Below are 18,438 nucleotides of genomic sequence, written 5' to 3' on the forward strand. Positions count from 1 at the left end.
CAAATTTGGTTAGAATTTTTTTTTTTATAAATATAAACGTTTCCTAAAATTTGGAATGACGTGAGATTTACCTGTAAAGCAGAGACACAGAGAGGCGGGCTACTATCGTGGTCTACTGTGGCCCAAGTAGAGAACTTGTGATCAGTACCCCAAAAAAGAATCTCAGGATGTCTACCCTTCACGGTTGTACACTTTTCCATTCTTAGACGCGTCAAAAACGCAACCATTGAACTCCTGCAAGCCGAAATAGCTCAGTTGGGAGAGCGTTAGACTGAAGATCTAAAGGTCCCTGGTTCGATCCCGGGTTTCGGCAGAAGGGGTGTAGTTTTGTACCCATGCCTTCTACCCATTCCATTAAAGCATTACTCACCATCACATATTTTTATGTCTATACTAGATACCTTGTGCTCACTGCCCCCCAAAATATGCTGTTTTGGGGTGAAAGACAGTCTTGTTGACTAAGCAGAAAATCCTCTACAACAACTGAAAGTGAAACACAAGAAATCACACCACCTTAAAAAGGTTTCCGCAGGTCCCACCGAGATTTGAAATCGGATCGCTGGATTCAGAGTCCAGAGTGCTAACCATTACACTATGGAACCGCTGTGTCCAGCAGCATCGCCTCCAAGGTAATAGAAAATAATAAAATAATTAACTCGGTGCAGACACATTGTAAATGACCTATATTAAGAGGTTTCACTCTTTTCACTTACTTTCAATAATTGTATATTTACTGTAATGAACTGTGACTGCAGTGGAGTACAATACACAAGACCTTTATGGAGCCAGTTCAGGATCTATCAAGACTTGCCCAAGACTTTTCCACACTTTTTCAAGCGTTAAATATAATCTCTAAACATTTCGTGTGAACTGTCTCCATCAAGACTTTTCCCAAAAGCACCAGGTCCCACCGAGATTTGAACTCGGATCACTGGATTCAGAGTCCAGAGTGCTAACCATTACACCATGGAACCAGTACACCCACAACGTTCATGCTTCTCGTCCACAGAGGCTACACGTTAAGATAAAGCACACTAGTTCAGACTCTTAATGTAATATCTACACATCCCGTGTGTGAACTGCTACACCACAGGACACTCAAATATTAAACAATTGTATTATTGTAGGATAATCAACTTATTTACATTTAAGGCATTTAGCAGAAGCTCTTATCCAGAGCGACTTACAAAAGTGATTTGGTATTAACTCAGAAATAACCTTAACGAAATAACGAAAGTTTTTTGTTCGTTTGTTCGTTTTTTGTTTGAACGTTTGAGATAAAGAGAAAAAAACATTGATTTCTTTTTGGATTTAAAAACAACATTAGGCTCAACATTATTTACAAATTTGGTTAGAATTTTTTTTTTTATAAATATAAACGTTTCCTAAAATTTGGAATGACGTGAGATTTACCTGTAAAGCAGAGACACAGAGAGGCGGGCTACTATCGTGGTCTACTGTGGCCCAAGTAGAGAACTTGTGATCAGTACCCCAAAAAAGAATCTCAGGATGTCTACCCTTCACGGTTGTACACTTTTCCATTCTTAGACGCGTCAAAAACGCAACCATAAAGTTCCTGCGAGCCGAAATAGCTCAGTTGGGAGAGCGTTAGACTGAAGATCTAAAGGTCCCTGGTTCGATCCCGGGTTTCGGCAGAAGGGTTGGCTTTTTTACCTAAGATAGTCCTTTATTAGTCCCGCAGTGGGGAAATTCTCTGTAATAGAAAATAATAAAATAATTAACTCGGTGCAGACACATTGTAAATGACCTATATTAAGAGATTTCACTCTTTTCACTTGCTTTCAATGTTTGTATATTTACTGTAATGAACTGTGACTGCAGTGGAGTACAATACACAAGACCTTTATGGAGCCAGTTCAGGATCCATCAAGACTTGCCCAAGACTTTTCCACACTATTTCAAGCGTTAAATATCATCTCTAAACATTTCGGGTGAACTGTCTCCATCAAGACTTTTCCCAAAAGCATCAGGTCCCACCGAGATTTGAACTCGGATCGCTGGATTCAGAGTCCAGAGTGCTAACCATTACACCATGGAACCAGTACACCCACAACGTTCATGCTTCTCGTCCACAGAGGCTACACGTTAAGATAAAGCACACTAGTTCAGACTCTTAATGTAATATCTACACATCCCGTGTGTGAACTGCTACACCACAGGACACTCAAATATTAAACAATTGTATTATTGTAGGATAATCAACTTATTTACATTTACATTTAAGGCATTTAGCAGAAGCTCTTATCCAGAGCGACTTACAAAAGTCATTTGCTCTTAACTCAGAAATAACCTCAACTAGTTTGAATAGACTCGAAATTTAAAGATCCTCTAATCTTAGACTCTACTAAACACAAGTCAATAAGGTGACCACTCTACTATTGGCCCAAGTGCTCTCAGAAAAGAAGGGTCTTCAGTCTGGTTTGAAGACAGCGAGCGACTCTGCTGTTCGGACACCCAGGGGAAGTTCATTCCACCACTTGTCTTACATGGATTTTGAGGGATGGCGAGTCGAGCCGAGCGGTACTTGAAGCTGGGAGGGCTCTCCGTGCGGATCGGCTTTTGACCATCGCCATCAAATACGGAGGGGCTGGTCCGTTCTTGATGGAAACGTGATTAAAATATCAGAACATATTCAAATAAATATTTTGTCCACAAAAAGAAACAAAAATACAACCTAATTATCTACATTCACTAACCAAAACGAAGAGTAATAGCAAAATAAACAGCCCATCTGTATCAGCAGTGATGTAAAGGCATCATGTTTATTACTGCTTTAGGACGGGCCCTTATTTATTTATTTATTTATTTTGCATTATTAGAAAAAGTATGTATATATATATATATATATATATATATATATATATATATATATATATACGAAAGTTTTTTGTTCGTTTGTTCGTTTTTTGTTTGAACGTTTCAGATAAAGGGGGAAAAAAAACATTGATTTCTTTTTGGTTTTAAAAACAACATTAGGCTCAACATTATTTACAAATTTGGCTTGAAAATTTTTTTTATACATATAAATATTTCCTAAAATGTGGAATGACGTGAGATTTACCTGTAAAGCAGAGACACAGAGAGGCGGGCTACTACCGTGGTCTACTGTGGCCCAAGTAGAGAACTTGTGATCACTACCCCAAAAAAGCATCTCAGGATGTCTACCCTTCACGGTTGTACACTTTTCCATTCTTAGACGCGTCAAAAACGCAACCATTGAACTCCTGCAAGCCGAAATAGCTCAGTTGGGAGAGCGTTAGACTGAAGATCTAAAGGTCCCTGGTTCGATCCCGGGTTTCGGCAGAAGGGGTGTAGTTTTGTACCCATGCCTTCTACCCATTCCATTAAAGCATTACTCACCATCACATATTTTTATGTCTATACTAGATACCTTGTGCTCACTGCCCCCCAAAATATGCTGTTTTGGGGTGAAAGAGAGTCTTGTTGACTAAGCAGAAAATCCTCTACAACAACTGAAAGTGAAACACAAGAAATCACACCACCTTAAAAAGGTTTCCGCAGGTCCCACCGAGATTTGAAATCGGATCGCTGGATTCAGAGTCCAGAGTGCTAACCATTACACTATGGAACCGCTGTGTCCAGCAGCATCGCCTCCAAGGTAATAGAAAATAATAAAATAATTAACTCGGTGCAGACACATTGTAAATGACCTATATTAAGAGGTTTCACTCTTTTCACTTACTTTCAATAATTGTATATTTACTGTAATGAACTGTGACTGCAGTGGAGTACTATACACAAGACCTTTATGGAGCCAGTTCAGGATCTATCAAGACTTGCCCAAGACTTTTCCACACTTTTTCAAGCGTTAAATATCATCTCTAAACATTTCGTGTGAACTGTCTCCATCAAGACTTTTCCCAAAAGCACCAGGTCCCACCGAGATTTGAACTCGGATCGCTGGATTCAGAGTCCAGAGTGCTAACCATTACACCATGGAACCAGTACACCCACAACGTTCATGCTTCTCGTCCACAGAGGCTACACGTTAAGATAAAGCACACTAGTTCAGACTCTTAATGTAATATCTACACATCCCGTGTGTGAACTGCTACACCACAGGACACTCAAATATTAAACAATTGTATTATTGTAGGATAATCAACTTATTTACATTTAAGGCATTTAGCAGAAGCTCTTATCCAGAGCGACTTACAAAAGTGATTTGGTATTAACTCAGAAATAACCTTAACGAAATAACGAAAGTTTTTTGTTCGTTTGTTCGTTTTTTGTTTGAACGTTTGAGATAAAGAGAAAAAAACATTGATTTCTTTTTGGATTTAAAAACAACATTAGGCTCAACATTATTTACAAATTTGGTTAGAATTTTTTTTTTTATAAATATAAACGTTTCCTAAAATTTGGAATGACGTGAGATTTACCTGTAAAGCAGAGACACAGAGAGGCGGGCTACTATCGTGGTCTACTGTGGCCCAAGTAGAGAACTTGTGATCAGTACCCCAAAAAAGCATCTCAGGATGTCGACCCTTCACGGTTGTACACTTTTCCATTCTTAGACGCGTCAAAAACGCAACCATAAAGTTCCTGCGAGCCGAAATAGCTCAGTTGGGAGAGCGTTAGACTGAAGATCTAAAGGTCCCTGGTTCGATCCCGGGTTTCGGCAGAAGGGTTGGCTTTTTTACCTAAGATAGTCCTTTATTAGTCCCGCAGTGGGGAAATTCTCTGTAATAGAAAATAATAAAATAATTAACTCGGTGCAGACACATTGTAAATGACCTATATTAAGAGATTTCACTCTTTTCACTTGCTTTCAATGTTTGTATATTTACTGTAATGAACTGTGACTGCAGTGGAGTACAATACACAAGACCTTTATGGAGCCAGTTCAGGATCCATCAAGACTTGCCCAAGACTTTTCCACACTATTTCAAGCGTTAAATATCATCTCTAAACATTTCGGGTGAACTGTCTCCATCAAGACTTTTCCCAAAAGCATCAGGTCCCACCGAGATTTGAACTCGGATCGCTGGATTCAGAGTCCAGAGTGCTAACCATTACACCATGGAACCAGTACACCCACAACGTTCATGCTTCTCGTCCACAGAGGCTACACGTTAAGATAAAGCACACTAGTTCAGACTCTTAATGTAATATCTACACATCCCGTGTGTGAACTGCTACACCACAGGACACTCAAATATTAAACAATTGTATTATTGTAGGATAATCAACTTATTTACATTTACATTTAAGGCATTTAGCAGAAGCTCTTATCCAGAGCGACTTACAAAAGTCATTTGCTCTTAACTCAGAAATAACCTCAACTAGTTTGAATAGACTCGAAATTTAAAGATCCTCTAATCTTAGACTCTACTAAACACAAGTCAATAAGGTGACCACTCTACTATTGGCCCAAGTGCTCTCAGAAAAGAAGGGTCTTCAGTCTGGTTTGAAGACAGCGAGCGACTCTGCTGTTCGGACACCCAGGGGAAGTTCATTCCACCACTTGTCTTACATGGATTTTGAGGGATGGCGGGTCGAGCCGAGCGGTACTTGAAGCTGGGAGGGCTCTCCGTGCGGATCGGCTTTTGACCATCGCCATCAAATACGGAGGGGCTGGTCCGTTCTTGATGGAAACGTGATTAAAATATCAGAACATATTCAAATAAATATTTTGTCCACAAAAAGAAACAAAAATACAACCTAATTATCTACATTCACTAACCAAAACGAAGAGTAATAGCAAAATAAACAGCCCATCTGTATCAGCAGTGAGTTAAGGCATCATGTTTATTACTGCTTTAGGACGGGCCCTTATTTATTTATTTATATATTTTGCATTATTAGAAAAAGTATATATATATATATATATATATATATATATACGAAAGTTTTTTGTTCGTTTGTTCGTTTTTTGTTTGAACGTTTCAGATAAAGGGGGAAAAAAAACATTGATTTCTTTTTGGTTTTAAAAACAACATTAGGCTCAACATTATTTACAAATTTGGCTTGAAAATTTTTTTTATACATATAAATATTTCCTAAAATGTGGAATGACGTGAGATTTACCTGTAAAGCAGAGACACAGAGAGGCGGGCTACTACCGTGGTCTACTGTGGCCCAAGTAGAGAACTTGTGATCACTACCCCAAAAAAGCATCTCAGGATGTCTACCCTTCACGGTTGTACACTTTTCCATTCTTAGACGCGTCAAAAACGCAACCATTGAACTCCTGCAAGCCGAAATAGCTCAGTTGGGAGAGCGTTAGACTGAAGATCTAAAGGTCCCTGGTTCGATCCCGGGTTTCGGCAGAAGGGGTGTAGTTTTGTACCCATGCCTTCTACCCATTACATTAAAGCATTACTCACCATCACATATTTTTATGTCTATACTAGATACCTTGTGCTCACTGCCCCCCAAAATATGCTGTTTTGGGGTGAAAGACAGTCTTGTTGACTAAGCAGAAAATCCTCTACAACAACTGAAAGTGAAACACAAGAAATCACACCACCTTAAAAAGGTTTCCGCAGGTCCCACCGAGATTTGAAATCGGATCGCTGGATTCAGAGTCCAGAGTGCTAACCATTACACTATGGAACCGCTGTGTCCAGCAGCATCGCCTCCAAGGTAATAGAAAATAATAAAATAATTAACTCGGTGCAGACACATTGTAAATGACCTATATTAAGAGGTTTCACTCTTTTCACTTGCTTTCAATAATTGTATATTTACTGTAATGAACTGTGACTGCAGTGGAGTACAATACACAAGACCTTTATGGAGCCAGTTCAGGATCTATCAAGACTTGCCCAAGACTTTTCCACACTTTTTCAAGCGTTAAATATAATCTCTAAACATTTCGGGTGAACTGTCTCCATCAAGACTTTTCCCAAAAGCACCAGGTCCCACCGAGATTTGAACTCGGATCGCTGGATTCAGAGTCCAGAGTGCTAACCATTACACCATGGAACCAGTACACCCACAACGTTCATGCTTTTCGTCCACAGAGGCTACACGTTAAGATAAAGCACACTAGTTCAGACTCTTAATGTAATATCTACACATCCCGTGTGTGAACTGCTACAGCACAGGACACTCAAATATTAAACAATTGTATTATTGTAGGATAATCAACTTATTTACATTTAAGGCATTTAGCAGAAGCTCTTATCCAGAGCGACTTACAAAAGTGATTTGGTATTAACTCAGAAATAACCTTAACGAAATAACGAAAGTTTTTTGTTCGTTTGTTCGTTTTTTGTTTGAACGTTTGAGATAAAGAGAAAAAAACATTGATTTCTTTTTGGATTTAAAAACAACATTAGGCTCAACATTATTTACAAATTTGGTTAGAATTTTTTTTTTTATAAATATAAACGTTTCCTAAAATTTGGAATGACGTGAGATTTACCTGTAAAGCAGAGACACAGAGAGGCGGGCTACTATCGTGGTCTACTGTGGCCCAAGTAGAGAACTTGTGATCAGTACCCCAAAAAAGAATCTCAGGATGTCTACCCTTCACGGTTGTACACTTTTCCATTCTTAGACGCGTCAAAAACGCAACCATTGAACTCCTGCAAGCCGAAATAGCTCAGTTGGGAGAGCGTTAGACTGAAGATCTAAAGGTCCCTGGTTCGATCCCGGGTTTCGGCAGAAGGGGTGTAGTTTTGTACCCATGCCTTCTACCCATTCCATTAAAGCATTACTCACCATCACATATTTTTATGTCTATACTAGATACCTTGTGCTCACTGCCCCCCAAAATATGCTGTTTTGGGGTGAAAGACAGTCTTGTTGACTAAGCAGAAAATCCTCTACAACAACTGAAAGTGAAACACAAGAAATCACACCACCTTAAAAAGGTTTCCGCAGGTCCCACCGAGATTTGAAATCGGATCGCTGGATTCAGAGTCCAGAGTGCTAACCATTACACTATGGAACCGCTGTGTCCAGCAGCATCGCCTCCAAGGTAATAGAAAATAATAAAATAATTAACTCGGTGCAGACACATTGTAAATGACCTATATTAAGAGGTTTCACTCTTTTCACTTGCTTTCAATAATTGTATATTTACTGTAATGAACTGTGACTGCAGTGGAGTACAATACACAAGACCTTTATGGAGCCAGTTCAGGATCTATCAAGACTTGCCCAAGACTTTTCCACACTTTTTCAAGCGTTAAATATAATCTCTAAACATTTCGGGTGAACTGTCTCCATCAAGACTTTTCCCAAAAGCACCAGGTCCCACCGAGATTTGAACTCGGATCGCTGGATTCAGAGTCCAGAGTGCTAACCATTACACCATGGAACCAGTACACCCACAACGTTCATGCTTCTCGTCCACAGAGGCTACACGTTAAGATAAAGCACACTAGTTCAGACTCTTAATGTAATATCTACACATCCCGTGTGTGAACTGCTACAGCACAGGACACTCAAATATTAAACAATTGTATTATTGTAGGATAATCAACTTATTTACATTTAAGGCATTTAGCAGAAGCTCTTATCCAGAGCGACTTACAAAAGTGATTTGGTATTAACTCAGAAATAACCTTAACGAAATAACGAAAGTTTTTTGTTCGTTTGTTCGTTTTTTGTTTGAACGTTTGAGATAAAGAGAAAAAAACATTGATTTCTTTTTGGATTTAAAAACAACATTAGGCTCAACATTATTTACAAATTTGGTTAGAATTTTTTTTTTTATAAATATAAACGTTTCCTAAAATTTGGAATGACGTGAGATTTACCTGTAAAGCAGAGACACAGAGAGGCGGGCTACTATCGTGGTCTACTGTGGCCCAAGTAGAGAACTTGTGATCAGTACCCCAAAAAAGAATCTCAGGATGTCGACCCTTCACGGTTGTACACTTTTCCATTCTTAGACGCGTCAAAAACGCAACCATAAAGTTCCTGCGAGCCGAAATAGCTCAGTTGGGAGAGCGTTAGACTGAAGATCTAAAGGTCCCTGGTTCGATCCAGGGTTTCGGCAGAACGGGTGGTCTTTTGTACCTAAGATAGTCCTTTATTAGTCCCGCAGTGGGGAAATTCTCTGTAATAGAAAATAATAAAATAATTAACTCGGTGCAGACACATTGTAAATGACCTATATTAAGAGATTTCACTCTTTTCACTTGCTTTCAATGTTTGTATATTTACTGTAATGAACTGTGACTGCAGTGGAGTACAATACACAAGACCTTTATGGAGCCAGTTCAGGATCCATCAAGACTTGCCCAAGACTTTTCCACACTATTTCAAGCGTTAAATATCATCTCTAAACATTTCGGGTGAACTGTCTCCATCAAGACTTTTCCCAAAAGCATCAGGTCCCACCGAGATTTGAACTCGGATCGCTGGATTCAGAGTCCAGAGTGCTAACCATTACACCATGGAACCAGTACACCCACAACGTTCATGCTTCTCGTCCACAGAGGCTACACGTTAAGATAAAGCACACTAGTTCAGACTCTTAATGTAATATCTACACATCCCGTGTGTGAACTGCTACACCACAGGACACTCAAATATTAAACAATTGTATTATTGTAGGATAATCAACTTATTTACATTTACATTTAAGGCATTTAGCAGAAGCTCTTATCCAGAGCGACTTACAAAAGTCATTTGCTCTTAACTCAGAAATAACCTCAACTAGTTTGAATAGACTCGAAATTTAAAGATCCTCTAATCTTAGACTCTACTAAACACAAGTCAATAAGGTGACCACTCTACTATTGGCCCAAGTGCTCTCAGAAAAGAAGGGTCTTCAGTCTGGTTTGAAGACAGCGAGCGACTCTGCTGTTCGGACACCCAGGGGAAGTTCATTCCACCACTTGTCTTACATGGATTTTGAGGGATGGCGGGTCGAGCCGAGCGGTACTTGAAGCTGGGAGGGCTCTCCGTGCGGATCGGCTTTTGACCATCGCCATCAAATACGGAGGGGCTGGTCCGTTCTTGATGGAAACGTGATTAAAATATCAGAACATATTCAAATAAATATTTTGTCCACAAAAAGAAACAAAAATACAACCTAATTATCTACATTCACTAACCAAAACGAAGAGTAATAGCAAAATAAACAGCCCATCTGTATCAGCAGTGATGTAAAGGCATCATGTTTATTACTGCTTTAGGACGGGCCCTTATTTATTTATTTATTTATTTTGCATTATTAGAAAAAGTATGTATATATATATATATATATATATATATATATATATATATATATATATATATATACGAAAGTTTTTTGTTCGTTTGTTCGTTTTTTGTTTGAACGTTTCAGATAAAGGGGGAAAAAAAACATTGATTTCTTTTTGGTTTTAAAAACAACATTAGGCTCAACATTATTTACAAATTTGGCTTGAAAATTTTTTTTATACATATAAATATTTCCTAAAATGTGGAATGACGTGAGATTTACCTGTAAAGCAGAGACACAGAGAGGCGGGCTACTACCGTGGTCTACTGTGGCCCAAGTAGAGAACTTGTGATCACTACCCCAAAAAAGCATCTCAGGATGTCTACCCTTCACGGTTGTACACTTTTCCATTCTTAGACGCGTCAAAAACGCAACCATTGAACTCCTGCAAGCCGAAATAGCTCAGTTGGGAGAGCGTTAGACTGAAGATCTAAAGGTCCCTGGTTCGATCCCGGGTTTCGGCAGAAGGGGTGTAGTTTTGTACCCATGCCTTCTACCCATTCCATTAAAGCATTACTCACCATCACATATTTTTATGTCTATACTAGATACCTTGTGCTCACTGCCCCCCAAAATATGCTGTTTTGGGGTGAAAGACAGTCTTGTTGACTAAGCAGAAAATCCTCTACAACAACTGAAAGTGAAACACAAGAAATCACACCACCTTAAAAAGGTTTCCGCAGGTCCCACCGAGATTTGAAATCGGATCGCTGGATTCAGAGTCCAGAGTGCTAACCATTACACTATGGAACCGCTGTGTCCAGCAGCATCGCCTCCAAGGTAATAGAAAATAATAAAATAATTAACTCGGTGCAGACACATTGTAAATGACCTATATTAAGAGGTTTCACTCTTTTCACTTACTTTCAATAATTGTATATTTACTGTAATGAACTGTGACTGCAGTGGAGTACAATACACAAGACCTTTATGGAGCCAGTTCAGGATCTATCAAGACTTGCCCAAGACTTTTCCACACTTTTTCAAGCGTTAAATATCATCTCTAAACATTTCGTGTGAACTGTCTCCATCAAGACTTTTCCCAAAAGCACCAGGTCCCACCGAGATTTGAACTCAGATCGCTGGATTCAGAGTCCAGAGTGCTAACCATTACACCATGGAACCAGTACACCCACAACGTTCATGCTTCTCGTCCACAGAGGCTACACGTTAAGATAAAGCACACTAGTTCAGACTCTTAATGTAATATCTACACATCCCGTGTGTGAACTGCTACACCACAGGACACTCAAATATTAAACAATTGTATTATTGTAGGATAATCAACTTATTTACATTTAAGGCATTTAGCAGAAGCTCTTATCCAGAGCGACTTACAAAAGTGATTTGGTATTAACTCAGAAATAACCTTAACGAAATAACGAAAGTTTTTTGTTCATTTGTTCGTTTTTTGTTTGAACGTTTGAGATAAAGAGAAAAAAACATTGATTTCTTTTTGGATTTAAAAACAACATTAGGCTCAACATTATTTACAAATTTGGTTAGAATTTTTTTTTTTATAAATATAAACGTTTCCTAAAATTTGGAATGACGTGAGATTTACCTGTAAAGCAGAGACACAGAGAGGCGGGCTACTATCGTGGTCTACTGTGGCCCAAGTAGAGAACTTGTGATCAGTACCCCAAAAAAGCATCTCAGGATGTCGACCCTTCACGGTTGTACACTTTTCCATTCTTAGACGCGTCAAAAACGCAACCATAAAGTTCCTGCGAGCCGAAATAGCTCAGTTGGGAGAGCGTTAGACTGAAGATCTAAAGGTCCCTGGTTCGATCCCGGGTTTCGGCAGAAGGGTTGGCTTTTTTACCTAAGATAGTCCTTTATTAGTCCCGCAGTGGGGAAATTCTCTGTAATAGAAAATAATTAAATAATTAACTCGGTGCAGACACATTGTAAATGACCTATATTAAGAGATTTCACTCTTTTCACTTGCTTTCAATGTTTGTATATTTACTGTAATGAACTGTGACTGCAGTGGAGTACAATACACAAGACCTTTATGGAGCCAGTTCAGGATCCATCAAGACTTGCCCAAGACTTTTCCACACTATTTCAAGCGTTAAATATCATCTCTAAACATTTCGGGTGAACTGTCTCCATCAAGACTTTTCCCAAAAGCATCAGGTCCCACCGAGATTTGAACTCGGATCGCTGGATTCAGAGTCCAGAGTGCTAACCATTACACCATGGAACCAGTACACCCACAACGTTCATGCTTCTCGTCCACAGAGGCTACACGTTAAGATAAAGCACACTAGTTCAGACTCTTAATGTAATATCTACACATCCCGTGTGTGAACTGCTACACCACAGGACACTCAAATATTAAACAATTGTATTATTGTAGGATAATCAACTTATTTACATTTACATTTAAGGCATTTAGCAGAAGCTCTTATCCAGAGCGACTTACAAAAGTCATTTGCTCTTAACTCAGAAATAACCTCAACTAGTTTGAATAGACTCGAAATTTAAAGATCCTCTAATCTTAGACTCTACTAAACACAAGTCAATAAGGTGACCACTCTACTATTGGCCCAAGTGCTCTCAGAAAAGAAGGGTCTTCAGTCTGGTTTGAAGACAGCGAGCGACTCTGCTGTTCGGACACCCAGGGGAAGTTCATTCCACCACTTGTCTTACATGGATTTTGAGGGATGGCGGGTCGAGCCGAGCGGTACTTGAAGCTGGGAGGGCTCTCCGTGCGGATCGGCTTTTGACCATCGCCATCAAATACGGAGGGGCTGGTCCGTTCTTGATGGAAACGTGATTAAAATATCAGAACATATTCAAATAAATATTTTGTCCACAAAAAGAAACAAAAATACAACCTAATTATCTACATTCACTAACCAAAACGAAGAGTAATAGCAAAATAAACAGCCCATCTGTATCAGCAGTGAGTTAAGGCATCATGTTTATTACTGCTTTAGGACGGGCCCTTATTTATTTATTTATTTATTTTGCATTATTAGAAAAAGTATATATATATATATATATATATATATATACGAAAGTTTTTTGTTCGTTTGTTCGTTTTTTGTTTGAACGTTTCAGATAAAGGGGGAAAAAAAACATTGATTTCTTTTTGGTTTTAAAAACAAAATTAGGCTCAACATTATTTACAAATTTGGCTTGAAAATTTTTTTTATACATATAAATATTTCCTAAAATGTGGAATGACGTGAGATTTACCTGTAAAGCAGAGACACAGAGAGGCGGGCTACTACCGTGGTCTACTGTGGCCCAAGTAGAGAACTTGTGATCACTACCCCAAAAAAGCATCTCAGGATGTCTACCCTTCACGGTTGTACACTTTTCCATTCTTAGACGCGTCAAAAACGCAACCATTGAACTCCTGCAAGCCGAAATAGCTCAGTTGGGAGAGCGTTAGACTGAAGATCTAAAGGTCCCTGGTTCGATCCCGGGTTTCGGCAGAAGGGGTGTAGTTTTGTACCCATGCCTTCTACCCATTCCATTAAAGCATTACTCACCATCACATATTTTTATGTCTATACTAGATACCTTGTGCTCACTGCCCCCCAAAATATGCTGTTTTGGGGTGAAAGACAGTCTTGTTGACTAAGCAGAAAATCCTCTACAACAACTGAAAGTGAAACACAAGAAATCACACCACCTTAAAAAGGTTTCCGCAGGTCCCACCGAGATTTGAAATCGGATCGCTGGATTCAGAGTCCAGAGTGCTAACCATTACACTATGGAACCGCTGTGTCCAGCAGCATCGCCTCCAAGGTAATAGAAAATAATAAAATAATTAACTCGGTGCAGACACATTGTAAATGACCTATATTAAGAGGTTTCACTCTTTTCACTTGCTTTCAATAATTGTATATTTACTGTAATGAACTGTGACTGCAGTGGAGTACAATACACAAGACCTTTATGGAGCCAGTTCAGGATCTATCAAGACTTGCCCAAGACTTTTCCACACTTTTTCAAGCGTTAAATATAATCTCTAAACATTTCGGGTGAACTGTCTCCATCAAGACTTTTCCCAAAAGCACCAGGTCCCACCGAGATTTGAACTCGGATCGCTGGATTCAGAGTCCAGAGTGCTAACCATTACACCATGGAACCAGTACACCCACAACGTTCATGCTTCTCGTCCACAGAGGCTACACGTTAAGATAAAGCACACTAGTTCAGACTCTTAATGTAATATCTACACATCCCGTGTGTGAACTGCTACAGCACAGGACACTCAAATATTAAACAATTGTATTATTGTAGGATAATCAACTTATTTACATTTAAGGCATTTAGCAGAAGCTCTTATCCAGAGCGACTTACAAAAGTGATTTGGTATTAACTCAGAAATAACCTTAACGAAATAACGAAAGTTTTTTGTTCGTTTGTTCGTTTTTTGTTTGAACGTTTGAGATAAAGAGAAAAAAACATTGATTTCTTTTTGGATTTAAAAACAACATTAGGCTCAACATTATTTACAAATTTGGTTAGAATTTTTTTTTTTATAAATATAAACGTTTCCTAAAATTTGGAATGACGTGAGATTTACCTGTAAAGCAGAGACACAGAGAGGCGGGCTACTATCGTGGTCTACTGTGGCCCAAGTAGAGAACTTGTGATCAGTACCCCAAAAAAGAATCTCAGGATGTCGACCCTTCACGGTTGTACACTTTTCCATTCTTAGACGCGTCAAAAACGCAACCATAAAGTTCCTGCGAGCCGAAATAGCTCAGTTGGGAGAGCGTTAGACTGAAGATCTAAAGGTCCCTGGTTCGATCCCGGGTTTCGGCAGAAGGGGTGGTCTTTTGTACCTAAGATAGTCCTTTATTAGTCCCGCAGTGGGGAAATTCTCTGTAATAGAAAATAATTAAATAATTAACTCGGTGCAGACACATTGTAAATGACCTATATTAAGAGATTTCACTCTTTTCACTTGCTTTCAATGTTTGTATATTTACTGTAATGAACTGTGACTGCAGTGGAGTACAATACACAAGACCTTTATGGAGCCAGTTCAGGATCCATCAAGACTTGCCCAAGACTTTTCCACACTATTTCAAGCGTTAAATATCATCTCTAAACATTTCGGGTGAACTGTCTCCATCAAGACTTTTCCCAAAAGCATCAGGTCCCACCGAGATTTGAACTCGGATCGCTGGATTCAGAGTCCAGAGTGCTAACCATTACACCATGGAACCAGTACACCCACAACGGTCATGCTTCTCGTCCACAGAGGCTACACGTTAAGATAAAGCACACTAGTTCAGACTCTTAATGTAATATCTACACATCCCGTGTGTGAACTGCTACACCACAGGACACTCAAATATTAAACAATTGTATTATTGTAGGATAATCAACTTATTTACATTTACATTTAAGGCATTTAGCAGAAGCTCTTATCCAGAGCGACTTACAAAAGTCATTTGCTCTTAACTCAGAAATAACCTCAACTAGTTTGAATAGACTCGAAATTTAAAGATCCTCTAATCTTAGACTCTACTAAACACAAGTCAATAAGGTGACCACTCTACTATTGGCCCAAGTGCTCTCAGAAAAGAAGGGTCTTCAGTCTGGTTTGAAGACAGCGAGCGACTCTGCTGTTCGGACACCCAGGGGAAGTTCATTCCACCACTTGTCTTACATGGATTTTGAGGGATGGCGGGTCGAGCCGAGCGGTACTTGAAGCTGGGAGGGCTCTCCGTGCGGATCGGCTTTTGACCATCGCCATCAAATACGGAGGGGCTGGTCCGTTCTTGATGGAAACGTGATTAAAATATCAGAACATATTCAAATAAATATTTTGTCCACAAAAAGAAACAAAAATACAACCTAATTATCTACATTCACTAACCAAAACGAAGAGTAATAGCAAAATAAACAGCCCATCTGTATCAGCAGTGAGTTAAGGCATCATGTTTATTACTGCTTTAGGACGGGCCCTTATTTATTTATTTATTTATTTTGCATTATTAGAAAAAGTATATATATATATATATATATATATATATACGAAAGTTTTTTGTTCGTTTGTTCGTTTTTTGTTTGAACGTTTCAGATAAAGGGGGAAAAAAAACATTGATTTCTTTTTGGTTTTAAAAACAACATTAGGCTCAACATTATTTACAAATTTGGCTTGAAAATTTTTTTTATACATATAAATATTTCCTAAAATGTGGAATGACGTGAGATTTACCTGTAAAGCAGAGACACAGAGAGGCGGGCTACTACCGTGGTCTACTGTGGCCCAAGTAGAGAACTTGTGATCACTACCCCAAAAAAGCATCTCAGGATGTCTACCCTTCACGGTTGTACACTTTTCCATTCTTAGACGCGTCAAAAACGCAACCATTGAACTCCTGCAAGCCGAAATAGCTCAGTTGGGAGAGCGTTAGACTGAAGATCTAAAGGTCCCTGGTTCGATCCCGGGTTTCGGCAGAAGGGGTGTAGTTTTGTACCCATGCCTTCTACCCATTCCATTAAAGCATTACTCACCATCACATATTTTTATGTCTATACTAGATACCTTGTGCTCACTGCCCCCCAAAATATGCTGTTTTGGGGTGAAAGACAGTCTTGTTGACTAAGCAGAAAATCCTCTACAACAACTGAAAGTGAAACACAAGAAATCACACCACCTTAAAAAGGTTTCCGCAGGTCCCACCGAGATTTGAAATCGGATCGCTGGATTCAGAGTCCAGAGTGCTAACCATTACACTATGGAACCGCTGTGTCCAGCAGCATCGCCTCCAAGGTAATAGAAAATAATAAAATAATTAACTCGGTGCAGACACATTGTAAATGACCTATATTAAGAGGTTTCACTCTTTTCACTTGCTTTCAATAATTGTATATTTACTGTAATGAACTGTGACTGCAGTGGAGTACAATACACAAGACCTTTATGGAGCCAGTTCAGGATCTATCAAGACTTGCCCAAGACTTTTCCACACTTTTTCAAGCGTTAAATATAATCTCTAAACATTTCGGGTGAACTGTCTCCATCAAGACTTTTCCCAAAAGCACCAGGTCCCACCGAGATTTGAACTCGGATCGCTGGATTCAGAGTCCAGAGTGCTAACCATTACACCATGGAACCAGTACACCCACAACGTTCATGCTTCTCGTCCACAGAGGCTACACGTTAAGATAAAGCACACTAGTTCAGACTCTTAATGTAATATCTACACATCCCGTGTGTGAACTGCTACAGCACAGGACACTCAAATATTAAACAATTGTATTATTGTAGGATAATCAACTTATTTACATTTAAGGCATTTAGCAGAAGCTCTTATCCAGAGCGACTTACAAAAGTGATTTGGTATTAACTCAGAAATAACCTTAACGAAATAACGAAAGTTTTTTGTTCGTTTGTTCGTTTTTTGTTTGAACGTTTGAGATAAAGAGAAAAAAACATTGATTTCTTTTTGGATTTAAAAACAACATTAGGCTCAACATTATTTACAAATTTGGTTAGAATTTTTTTTTTTATAAATATAAACGTTTCCTAAAATTTGGAATGACGTGAGATTTACCTGTAAAGCAGAGACACAGAGAGGCGGGCTACTATCGTGGTCTACTGTGGCCCAAGTAGAGAACTTGTGATCAGTACCCCAAAAAAGAATCTCAGGATGTCGACCCTTCACGGTTGTACACTTTTCCATTCTTAGACGCGTCAAAAACGCAAACATAAAGTTCCTGCGAGCCGAAATAGCTCAGTTGGGAGAGCGTTAGACTGAAGATCTAAAGGTCCCTGGTTCGATCCCGGGTTTCGGCAGAAGGGGTGGTCTTTTGTACCTAAGATAGTCCTTTATTAGTCCCGCAGTGGGGAAATTCTCTGTAATAGAAAATAATTAAATAATTAACTCGGTGCAGACACATTGTAAATGACCTATATTAAGAGATTTCACTCTTTTCACTTGCTTTCAATGTTTGTATATTTACTGTAATGAACTGTGACTGCAGTGGAGTACAATACACAAGACCTTTATGGAGCCAGTTCAGGATCCATCAAGACTTGCCCAAGACTTTTCCACACTATTTCAAGCGTTAAATATCATCTCTAAACATTTCGGGTGAACTGTCTCCATCAAGACTTTTCCCAAAAGCATCATGTCCCACCGAGATTTGAACTCGGATCGCTGGATTCAGAGTCCAGAGTGCTAACCATTACACCATGGAACCAGTACACCCACAACGGTCATGCTTCTCGTCCACAGAGG

At 39.1% G+C, this 18,438-nt stretch overlaps 30 non-coding genes across 30 annotated transcripts; 13 read left to right on the forward strand and 17 right to left on the reverse strand.

The window, feature by feature from the left end:
• Positions 1-240: 240 nt before the first annotated feature.
• On the forward strand, positions 241-313 carry trnaf-gaa (transfer RNA phenylalanine (anticodon GAA)). The gene has a single exon. It is a non-coding gene; the product is annotated as a tRNA-Phe (tRNA).
• A 217-nt stretch (positions 314-530) lies between these two features.
• On the reverse strand, positions 531-602 carry trnaq-cug (transfer RNA glutamine (anticodon CUG)). The gene has a single exon. It is a non-coding gene; the product is annotated as a tRNA-Gln (tRNA).
• A 300-nt stretch (positions 603-902) lies between these two features.
• trnaq-cug (transfer RNA glutamine (anticodon CUG)) lies at positions 903-974 on the reverse strand. The gene has a single exon. It is a non-coding gene; the product is annotated as a tRNA-Gln (tRNA).
• A 608-nt stretch (positions 975-1,582) lies between these two features.
• On the forward strand, positions 1,583-1,655 carry trnaf-gaa (transfer RNA phenylalanine (anticodon GAA)). Its single transcript has one exon. It is a non-coding gene; the product is annotated as a tRNA-Phe (tRNA).
• A 334-nt stretch (positions 1,656-1,989) lies between these two features.
• On the reverse strand, positions 1,990-2,061 carry trnaq-cug (transfer RNA glutamine (anticodon CUG)). Its single transcript has one exon. It is a non-coding gene; the product is annotated as a tRNA-Gln (tRNA).
• A 1,190-nt stretch (positions 2,062-3,251) lies between these two features.
• Positions 3,252-3,324, forward strand: trnaf-gaa (transfer RNA phenylalanine (anticodon GAA)). The gene has a single exon. It is a non-coding gene; the product is annotated as a tRNA-Phe (tRNA).
• A 217-nt stretch (positions 3,325-3,541) lies between these two features.
• On the reverse strand, positions 3,542-3,613 carry trnaq-cug (transfer RNA glutamine (anticodon CUG)). Its single transcript has one exon. It is a non-coding gene; the product is annotated as a tRNA-Gln (tRNA).
• Positions 3,614-3,913: 300 nt separating this feature from the next.
• trnaq-cug (transfer RNA glutamine (anticodon CUG)) lies at positions 3,914-3,985 on the reverse strand. The gene has a single exon. It is a non-coding gene; the product is annotated as a tRNA-Gln (tRNA).
• A 608-nt stretch (positions 3,986-4,593) lies between these two features.
• On the forward strand, positions 4,594-4,666 carry trnaf-gaa (transfer RNA phenylalanine (anticodon GAA)). The gene has a single exon. It is a non-coding gene; the product is annotated as a tRNA-Phe (tRNA).
• Positions 4,667-5,000: 334 nt separating this feature from the next.
• On the reverse strand, positions 5,001-5,072 carry trnaq-cug (transfer RNA glutamine (anticodon CUG)). The gene has a single exon. It is a non-coding gene; the product is annotated as a tRNA-Gln (tRNA).
• A 1,169-nt stretch (positions 5,073-6,241) lies between these two features.
• Positions 6,242-6,314, forward strand: trnaf-gaa (transfer RNA phenylalanine (anticodon GAA)). Its single transcript has one exon. It is a non-coding gene; the product is annotated as a tRNA-Phe (tRNA).
• Positions 6,315-6,531: 217 nt separating this feature from the next.
• trnaq-cug (transfer RNA glutamine (anticodon CUG)) lies at positions 6,532-6,603 on the reverse strand. The gene has a single exon. It is a non-coding gene; the product is annotated as a tRNA-Gln (tRNA).
• Positions 6,604-6,903: 300 nt separating this feature from the next.
• Positions 6,904-6,975, reverse strand: trnaq-cug (transfer RNA glutamine (anticodon CUG)). Its single transcript has one exon. It is a non-coding gene; the product is annotated as a tRNA-Gln (tRNA).
• Positions 6,976-7,583: 608 nt separating this feature from the next.
• Positions 7,584-7,656, forward strand: trnaf-gaa (transfer RNA phenylalanine (anticodon GAA)). The gene has a single exon. It is a non-coding gene; the product is annotated as a tRNA-Phe (tRNA).
• A 217-nt stretch (positions 7,657-7,873) lies between these two features.
• trnaq-cug (transfer RNA glutamine (anticodon CUG)) lies at positions 7,874-7,945 on the reverse strand. Its single transcript has one exon. It is a non-coding gene; the product is annotated as a tRNA-Gln (tRNA).
• Positions 7,946-8,245: 300 nt separating this feature from the next.
• On the reverse strand, positions 8,246-8,317 carry trnaq-cug (transfer RNA glutamine (anticodon CUG)). Its single transcript has one exon. It is a non-coding gene; the product is annotated as a tRNA-Gln (tRNA).
• A 608-nt stretch (positions 8,318-8,925) lies between these two features.
• Positions 8,926-8,998, forward strand: trnaf-gaa (transfer RNA phenylalanine (anticodon GAA)). The gene has a single exon. It is a non-coding gene; the product is annotated as a tRNA-Phe (tRNA).
• A 335-nt stretch (positions 8,999-9,333) lies between these two features.
• Positions 9,334-9,405, reverse strand: trnaq-cug (transfer RNA glutamine (anticodon CUG)). Its single transcript has one exon. It is a non-coding gene; the product is annotated as a tRNA-Gln (tRNA).
• A 1,196-nt stretch (positions 9,406-10,601) lies between these two features.
• Positions 10,602-10,674, forward strand: trnaf-gaa (transfer RNA phenylalanine (anticodon GAA)). Its single transcript has one exon. It is a non-coding gene; the product is annotated as a tRNA-Phe (tRNA).
• Positions 10,675-11,263: 589 nt separating this feature from the next.
• trnaq-cug (transfer RNA glutamine (anticodon CUG)) lies at positions 11,264-11,335 on the reverse strand. Its single transcript has one exon. It is a non-coding gene; the product is annotated as a tRNA-Gln (tRNA).
• Positions 11,336-11,943: 608 nt separating this feature from the next.
• On the forward strand, positions 11,944-12,016 carry trnaf-gaa (transfer RNA phenylalanine (anticodon GAA)). The gene has a single exon. It is a non-coding gene; the product is annotated as a tRNA-Phe (tRNA).
• Positions 12,017-12,350: 334 nt separating this feature from the next.
• Positions 12,351-12,422, reverse strand: trnaq-cug (transfer RNA glutamine (anticodon CUG)). Its single transcript has one exon. It is a non-coding gene; the product is annotated as a tRNA-Gln (tRNA).
• Positions 12,423-13,589: 1,167 nt separating this feature from the next.
• trnaf-gaa (transfer RNA phenylalanine (anticodon GAA)) lies at positions 13,590-13,662 on the forward strand. The gene has a single exon. It is a non-coding gene; the product is annotated as a tRNA-Phe (tRNA).
• A 589-nt stretch (positions 13,663-14,251) lies between these two features.
• Positions 14,252-14,323, reverse strand: trnaq-cug (transfer RNA glutamine (anticodon CUG)). Its single transcript has one exon. It is a non-coding gene; the product is annotated as a tRNA-Gln (tRNA).
• A 608-nt stretch (positions 14,324-14,931) lies between these two features.
• On the forward strand, positions 14,932-15,004 carry trnaf-gaa (transfer RNA phenylalanine (anticodon GAA)). The gene has a single exon. It is a non-coding gene; the product is annotated as a tRNA-Phe (tRNA).
• A 335-nt stretch (positions 15,005-15,339) lies between these two features.
• On the reverse strand, positions 15,340-15,411 carry trnaq-cug (transfer RNA glutamine (anticodon CUG)). Its single transcript has one exon. It is a non-coding gene; the product is annotated as a tRNA-Gln (tRNA).
• A 1,167-nt stretch (positions 15,412-16,578) lies between these two features.
• On the forward strand, positions 16,579-16,651 carry trnaf-gaa (transfer RNA phenylalanine (anticodon GAA)). The gene has a single exon. It is a non-coding gene; the product is annotated as a tRNA-Phe (tRNA).
• A 589-nt stretch (positions 16,652-17,240) lies between these two features.
• Positions 17,241-17,312, reverse strand: trnaq-cug (transfer RNA glutamine (anticodon CUG)). Its single transcript has one exon. It is a non-coding gene; the product is annotated as a tRNA-Gln (tRNA).
• A 608-nt stretch (positions 17,313-17,920) lies between these two features.
• On the forward strand, positions 17,921-17,993 carry trnaf-gaa (transfer RNA phenylalanine (anticodon GAA)). The gene has a single exon. It is a non-coding gene; the product is annotated as a tRNA-Phe (tRNA).
• A 335-nt stretch (positions 17,994-18,328) lies between these two features.
• trnaq-cug (transfer RNA glutamine (anticodon CUG)) lies at positions 18,329-18,400 on the reverse strand. The gene has a single exon. It is a non-coding gene; the product is annotated as a tRNA-Gln (tRNA).
• Positions 18,401-18,438: the final 38 nt, after the last annotated feature.

This window comes from Salminus brasiliensis, chromosome 24, assembly GCF_030463535.1.
Source record: "Salminus brasiliensis chromosome 24, fSalBra1.hap2, whole genome shotgun sequence".
NCBI classification, from domain to species: Eukaryota; Metazoa; Chordata; class Actinopteri; order Characiformes; family Bryconidae; genus Salminus; species Salminus brasiliensis.